The sequence below is a fragment of the Toxorhynchites rutilus genome, chromosome 3 (genome assembly GCF_029784135.1).
Source record: "Toxorhynchites rutilus septentrionalis strain SRP chromosome 3, ASM2978413v1, whole genome shotgun sequence".
Classification (NCBI taxonomy): domain Eukaryota; kingdom Metazoa; phylum Arthropoda; class Insecta; order Diptera; family Culicidae; genus Toxorhynchites; species Toxorhynchites rutilus.
Window position 1 is genome coordinate 121,462,330 of NC_073746.1, and position 8,533 is coordinate 121,470,862.

Here is an 8,533-nt window from a genome sequence, read left to right on the forward strand (position 1 = left end):
GCATATCAGACAAATCTTAGGGAATTTACGATTTGCCAAAATCCGTTCGCGGCAAAAATAGTTATAAACGTTAACTTTATTTCATGAAAATGTGTTTTCTGATTTGGCACCCCTAATAAAAGACGTAGTTCTACGTCCAAAAAAATTTTAAACTTTTTTGTTAATTTTTATTTTAGTGCAATATACTAAATTGAGATCTCTACTGTCAACAAATGGACCAATTGAAGCTAGCGATTGACCAGAAACGTTCAAGACCGGCTAACAGAAGAGATTTTGTGTTCCATCAAGATAACGCAAGGCCACAGATCCACCATATAGTCCGAACCCGGCACCAAGCGATTACCACCTTTTCAACGCATTGCAAAATTTCCAGAGTGATAAGAAATTGGGATGAAGTAAGGATTGTAAAAATCTATTACTGGGCAGGTTCGACTTTCTCCTGAAATCATGAGACGACGCGAACGTTTTCCTTTCTCGGAACATACTGCTCCCGAGCCCGACTGGCTCGGTACTTTTTATTAACTTCATTGGTTACATTAACATAATGGTTTTTGCTTACTTGCTAACTTATGCCCTTCAAATCTTGGGCTCAAATTACACGCGCACGCTCCTCGCTGCTGGCACTGCACGCGCTTGGTTAATTGCCGAACAAAGTGAGGAAAAAAAAGGTTGTCCTAGGCATAAACAGTAAACCGCGAGTTATTGAACTGCCCCTCGGGAATTTGGCAAATAATTAAAATTAAATTAGGTCAGTTCGACGTACGCGGTAGCAATAAATGAATCAAGGGTGGTTCATTGATATAGTTTATCACCAATAAGGATCAAGACCAGCATGATAGACATTATGAAGCTACCTTTAGAATAGCAAAAAAAATTCAACAAAACGGTGCATAAAGGATGTGTCACATCAAATTACATCACGGAAAAAACGCTGTAGAAATTCGCCCAGTAGACCGATCCTTTTGAAAATTTTAGACAATAAAATAAAAACTATTAAACAACTTTTGGCATTTTCTTTTTATTCATACTTCGAGCCCAAGCCCGTATGCTCGCACCTTCCTCTTTACCCCGTCCATAAGGTTCTGTACAACGTCAGGTTGTAGTTTTTTTTGAACAGAAATCCATTTTCTCTTGAAGTCCACCTCCGATTTGACAACTTTTGGGTTCTTCCGGAGAGCCTGCTTCATAATCGCCCAATATTTCTCTATTGGGCGAAGCTCCGGCGCGTTGGGCGGGTTCATTTCCTTTGGCACGAAGGTGACCCCGTTGGCTTCGTACCACTCCAACACGTCCTTTGAATAGTGGCACGAAGCGAGATCCGGCCAGAAGATGGTCGGGCCCTCGTGCTGCTTCAATAGTGGTAGTAAGCGCTTCTGTAGGCACTCCTTAAGGTAAACCTGCCCGTTTACCGTGCCGGTCATCACGAAGGGGGCGCTCCGCTTTCCGCAAGAGCAGATCGCTTGCCACACCATGTACTTTTTGGCAAACTTGGATAGTTTCTGCTTGCGAATCTCCTCCGGAACGCTGAATTTGTCCTCTGCGGAGAAGAACAACAGGCCTGGCAGCTGACGAAAGTCCGCTTTGACGTAGGTCCATTACCAGGCAATGCGGCTTCGTCAGCATTTCGGTTACAGCTTCCGGGTTCGCGTCTTCCCCACCATGTTTTGCCTTTTGTCGCGGTTAGGAGCCTTCTGAACCTTGTATGTACGCAGGCCCTCCCGCTGCTTGGTCCGCTGGACGAATGAACTTGACAAATTCAGCTCATTGGCGACATCCCGGCCCGAACTTCTCGGATTACGTCTAAACTGCTTAACTACGCGCTTGTGATCTTTTTCACTGACGGAGCATCCATTTTTGCCGTTCTTCACCTTCCGGTCGATGGTTAGATTCTCGAAGTATCGTTTTAGTACTCTGCTGACCGTGGATTGGACGATTTCCAGCATCTTACCGATGTCCCGATGTGACAACTCCGGATTCTCGAAATGAGTGCACAGGATTAATTCACGACGCTCTTTTTCGTTCGACGACATTTTTCCAAATTTACGAAAAATTGACAGTGAAGCATGGCCAACGTGATCTATACACTCTTATGTGATTATAAGCGAAAGCAGAAGATATAATTCCTAAAAATTAAATTTCTACAGCGTTTTTTCCGTGATGCAATTTGATGTGACACACCCTTTATTTGACCCAAATAGGACAATCCGAAGTATATTAAAAATAGTTTTGGATTTCACCCAAAAATAATGAATTACTTTTTCCCCAACCTAATATATTGGATTCAAAGCGTTTTTATATTTCCGTCATTTTATAACGATTTGTTTGCTGTTTAGCAAAGGATAAGCTCTACAAAACAATGACAATTGAGGGCCATGGAATGCAATGGGTGTAAGTGGCTTGATCGATTTCTCTTCATCAACTTTTTCTTTAGTTAATAACTCAACTGCAAAAAAGTTCCAGTTTAAGTTCGCTATAGAATCCGATAGATGAGGTTCTGACCTATCTTCCACATTGTCAAATACAACTGGGAATGTATTTGCAGCTAAGTTATGACCAGAAAAGAGAGTCGATGTAGAGAAATCGATCAAACCACTTACACCCCTTTCATTCTAAGCCCCTCAATTGTATTTTTAAGCTATTTAATTTTATATTAGTTTTGTGGCTTGGAAATGGATACCCAGGAGGCAAAAATCAACATTTTCGACACTTGCTCTTCATTGTTTTTCCTCGAGGTCAAAAAGCTGCCGAAGCTTTACGCATAACATGGACGTAATATTTCTAAATTAGCTGGTTTCAAAATACCACTTCGCTGTTTCATCACCGTATACTTACGAGGGTCGAACCATGATTCTGCTTTCACCCGAACCTGACGTACAAGAGTCACCGGATCTCTAGGTCCAACACGATTCAAACGAGCCCATGGTCTGCAATCTTCTCGCCTTTTTTGTCCGTAATTTAGATTCCTTGTGGCTTCTATCCCATCGATATGAAAAATTCTGGGTGAACTCTACTGGTTTTTTTTATTTTGCCAAGAGACATAATGATTTTGAAGTGATCCACGAGTCAATGCCAATGTTCCCACAAAAATCTCTGAGTCCTGATTTCTTTTTTTTTCTTCGTTGTTTTATCTTGAGTTATTGTTTCAGTGTTTGATATCCTAATATCCTTCAGGATTGCTCCTGTCTTAAGTGCAACGTTCTATTTAATTTTCTTTCGGTTTGTTGTTTTGACGTAGGACTACGTCTAACCGGAAGATATAGGGGGTGAAATGAGAATCTATGCACTAAACAAGTAGGAAAAAATGCAAGATTTGGAACGCTTCTAACTCGAGCATTTCTCAATAGATCGCAAAGGTGTTTGCATCAATTGATAGGAAATATATCTACGCATCTATCACAATAAATAACATTTCATTTTTCTTGAGAAAAACAATTGAATAATTGTGAAATATCAAGCATTGTCCAAATGTACTATGTGCCCATTTTTGATTGGTCCATTTTGTGCTCCTCAAATCGTACCGACCAAAACGGGCAACCAGACCAGCAGCGAAATACAATGAAGCACGATTGGAAAGGAAAAAGAAAAAAATGAACGAAACATTGGTCGCAGTCTCACACATGCGTAATTCTCGAGCCAGCCAGTCAGCTTAAAAACCCCCGCTCCGCTGCCGTAACGATCATTCTCATCCAAACCGTACACCACATCGTTTCGCATCACATCAGATCAACAAACAAATACAAGCAGCCATGTCTGGACATGGCAAAGGAGGAAAAGTGAAGGGAAAGGCAAAATCTCGCTCGAACCGTGTTGTTCGCAGTTCGCCGTAGTTGTATTCGACAATTGCTCCGCAAGGGTAGCTAGGCGCGTTAGTACCAGTGCACCCGTCCACCCAGCCACCGTTATATACGCCAAATACAAATATTGCTACCTTCCACATCTTCAAACATTCTTCAGTCTTCTCCGCTGTCTTCGTCAATAATTTGTATCTACGAATCGATGCCAATGTTCCCATATACTATTGGCAGTAATAGTATCAAGGAACGGTTGAAATTTCTTCCAGCGGACATTACCCGTGCTAGATGATAGTCCTGGAATTACATTACCGATGCTACAGCCAGATCAACTCCGCTGGGTCCTTTTTTGGGTCCTTTTAATGGCTGGTTTCAATTCAAAGCTTCAACGACCCGGTTTATGATGGTTTCCATTTGCTTCACTCACTCGTATTATTCGCGATAATCGTTTCGCATCGCCGATATCTTCACACTCTTATATGTGCTTAATCCTTCGTTACCGCCATTTTCAGAGGTGGTTTCCTCTTTTTCATCACGCTGGATACCGCAGCTGTCATTCTCACTGCATCCCAAATCGCACCGTCTCTTTTCTGTTCCTTCGTCGTACAATCCGATCGATAAAACCTCATTGATTTTTTGTTTGAGTCACTTTGAAATTCGAGAGCGCACTTATTTCCCATGGAAGATATGGTAATCTAGTATCTTTATCATTTTCGTTTATTACGTCACATTTACAAATAAATTCCAATTCAACTTAGCGCGGTCGTCACGATCCGCTTGCAATTGTACCTAGCGCGATCGTCTCGATCCGTTTAACTAGTCAGTAGTTAAACTTTCCTAGTATCGTAATTTGGATGAAATCAATAGAAAATGAACAATTAGATTGACAGAATTGAAAACCGATTAAGGAAGGATTCAAGAAGGACAGGGGATATAAGAAGATTGAGGCAATATTGAGTTGCGATAATATTAGGTTGAGGGAAAAGGGATCCATTAGTTTTACGTAATTTTTTAGACTTGATTAAGAATTGTTAGAATGATAAAACTTAGGGCAAATATCCACAGTTTTTTCAATAATTTGTTGTCAATACAAATTTACTTTTCGTCATTATTGGTTAAAAACAGCAATAAAAAATCTCACCCTCCGTGACAATGTTCCTCGGTCGGAAACATTGCCGTGACCAGGATTCGAACCTGGGTTACTACGGCCACAACGTAGGGTCCTAACCACTAGACGATCACGGCTATTGGGTGATGATGAAAGCAGTACCGCGAGACAGTTTGAAAACAGACCACATTTCAATTGCTACTGAGACCTGCCAGTAGTGAAAGTTTGAAAGCACTTTTCGCCTTTTGCTTTTCGTTTCAGTTTCAGAGAACTGGTTCAGTGTTGTTGGCGGTGTTGTGCGGGGCTCTGGCAACCCTATCCCATCCAATGCAAATTGAGCGTAGGCAGCATAAAACAGGGCTCGCGCTTAGGGGGCTCACGTATTGTTTAATGTTTGGAGTCATATATGTTAATATTTGATTACGTTGGATAGTTTTTTTTTGGCAAGCGATGTTTGGATACCCATCCGGAAGCTTTCTTGACGATTTGCAATTCAAATCACAGCCGAAGAATCGCGCGGAGCACTTCATTTTGAATTTTAGGTTATGATTTCTATGCTCATGATTTTCTATGCTGGCTACTGAAAGGCGGCCATCTTAGCAATCCCTTGGTGTTGTGAACATGAACTGGTTAGATTTTGGTCCATATTATTATGAGCATGCTCACGACGGACTAACCATCGCTATACATCGGTTTCCGTGGTGTAGTGGTTATCACATCCGCCTAACACGCGGAAGGCCCCCGGTTCGATCCCGGGCGGAAACAGGTTATTTTGTTTTCGATGATTGGTTGTTGTGTTTTCAATGCCAAACTGCGACGGTGGATCCAACTTTGAATAAATTTAAATTAATATTAGGTTGGGGAAAAAGTTATTCATTATTTTCTCGATAGTTGGCTTTAGTGATCAATATCTCGCGTAATATCGATCGTACAATTTAAGGTATAAAGTTGTAAAGGTGACATTTCACACTAAAAAAAAAATTGAGATATTTTTTTGTTTGTTCCATTCAGTTGTGAGTTACAGGATGTTAACAATGAAGGTCAACAAAGGAAAAATTCGGTAAATTTTACACTTTTGCTTTTATAAATGCGAAATTGCAAGCCAGGTCACTGAAATTGCGATTGGTGTGTATGGTGTCGATACTGCAACAGTAAAATACGATCAACTTAAATTATTTTTAATTTTTTTTTCTTTCTTTTTTAAATTTTTTTATTTTAGTGCAATATAGTAAATTGAGATCTCTACTGTCAACAAACGGACCGTTTGAAGCTAGCGATTGACCAGAAACGTTCAAAACCGGCTAACAGAAGAGGTTTTGTGTTTGAGTGATAAAAAATAGGGGTGAAGTAAGAATTCTAAAAATCTATTGCTATAGTTTATCGCCAATAAGGATTAAGACCTCTATGATAGAGACATTATGAAGCTACCTTTAGAATAGCAACAAATTTTGCAACAAAATGGTCCCAAATCGGACAATCCGAAACATATTAAAAAAAGTTTGAGTTTCACTCAAAAATACTGGATTACTTTTTTCCCAACCTAATATATTGGGCTCATAACATTTTTATATTTCCGTCGTATTACAACGATTTGTTTGCTGTTTGGCAAAGGATAAGCTCTATAAAACTATGATAATTGTATTTTCAAGCTATTCAATTTTTAAATAATTTTATGGCTTAGAAATGGAATACTCAGGAGGCAAAAATCAACATTTTCGACACTTACTCTTCATTGTTTTTTTCCTCGATGCCAAAAAGCTATCGAAGCAACCTGGGCATTCGCGACGTGAATGGAGAAGGTCTACAGCATGGAAATGGTTTGCAAAGTTTGAAAATGGCCACTTTGACATCGATGACACGCCCCTCTGAACTCGATGAAGATCGCCTCAAATCACCAATCGTGAACTAGTTATAGTTTTCAGTTGTTGCCAACAAAACTACCGCAAAAAGCTATACCGGAAATCCGCACAATTAGCATTAGCAAAGTCTACTCGCTAGCTGTTGCGGAAATGAGGCTGGGAACTAGAGCGAACCCAATATTCATATGGTGTCTTCGTTTTCATATTCTTTATATTTTCCATTGATAGAATGATATGCTAGAGGCGAATGAACTTCAAAGTTTAAAGCCTCTTAAAAAGACGGGTGGGTAATGTCGGGGACATAACCGGAGTGACGTAGGACTATACAAAGAGGACAGCTTTTGTTAAATATATATTTTAAATATATTGTTTTATTTTCTTCTCCTACGTGAATACCTACCTATCTACCTTAAAAATGGATTAGTTTACTGTTTACTCTTCATGAATATGTTGATGGTTCTGAAAAGAACCTTTGGTGTTGTGTTTTTGTTATCACTCGATATTCCCATCTTGTTCGGTTAAACCTTCCTGTTTAGCTATTGCGTTTGCCACTCGCCACAGCTTTCACAGTTGGAAAATTTCTTCCCATCCAGCTTGTGACATGTTGTTCAGTAAATTACATTTGATGCGACGTGCCGGAGACACTTTGCCACTCACTGAAACCAATTGTTGCCTTGATGAGCGCCGAACCGAAGCTGCTCTGTTCTTGATGCGGGTTTTCTGATTGTCGTGAGCAGCTTTGCAAGCCAACTCGAGCACTCCGACGGCCGAAACTCTATAATCGCTGTTAGGTATACTGGTGCTCCGGCACCAATCCGTTCGGCCTAGTTACCCTTGCCGAGCAATCAGTGAATGCGACCAACAGGGAACTGGAGACTTGCACGGTTCGAATGAGACTTTGCCTTTCCCTTAACTTGTCCTCCTTTGTTACGTCCACGATGCCGATGCCGTACAACCACACGGGTTTACGGTTTGAAAGAAAATAAGATATTTTTTTGGGGTCCGCGTGTTTTATACTCTAGCGGTACACACTCACAGGATAGAGACAAATCGGCAGACTCAGCCAGAGGGGCGAGTCCAACGAGACGAACGAATGAGCGTTAAAAGGGAGCGATGGCAAAAAAATACATTCATTACTATTTGTTCGCTCGTTGGATTCACATGCAGGCTAAAAAGGGTCCTTTTCAGGATCACAAAATTATCTTCAATCTAAAGAGTTTATTGTTTTGTTATCACTCGATATCCCCATCTTGTTCGGCTAAACCTTGCTGTTTAGCGATTGCATTTGCCACTCGCCACAGCTTTCACAGTTGGAAAATTTCTTCCCATCCAGCTTGTGACATATTTTACAGTAAATTACATTCAATGGCACGTCGCATTACCACCACTCAGTATCGGATTGGAGGTAATTTTAACCTGTAATTGAACAAACAGCGATGACAGTGGTACAGTGTCGACCTTCAATGTGGGGTCATAATTTGGACCCCGAACTCTATGTTTACAAAAATGTCCAACTAAATATGTCGCATTACTGGTCCGACCAATTAGCTAAATGTCGAGATAAGTGTAAATTACTGTACTTTCAATCTAGAAGCAATTTATGAATTGGTGAAAATCAATAAGCTCAGAACAACTGCCAAATTCACATACTCATCATATCCTGGCAAACAAATTATGAAAAAATCAATTTGTGTTTTATTATTATTTTGGATATTGTTTTAGAAAGCATTGAACTGTATTTCCTAAACTTTTTTTTGGAAGGTTTAATGACCCTG

At 40.3% G+C, this 8,533-nt stretch overlaps 1 non-coding gene across 1 annotated transcript; it reads right to left on the reverse strand.

The window, feature by feature from the left end:
- Positions 1–4,964: 4,964 nt before the first annotated feature.
- Trnah-gug (transfer RNA histidin (anticodon GUG)) lies at positions 4,965–5,036 on the reverse strand. Its single transcript has one exon. It is a non-coding gene; the product is annotated as a tRNA-His (tRNA).
- Positions 5,037–8,533: the final 3,497 nt, after the last annotated feature.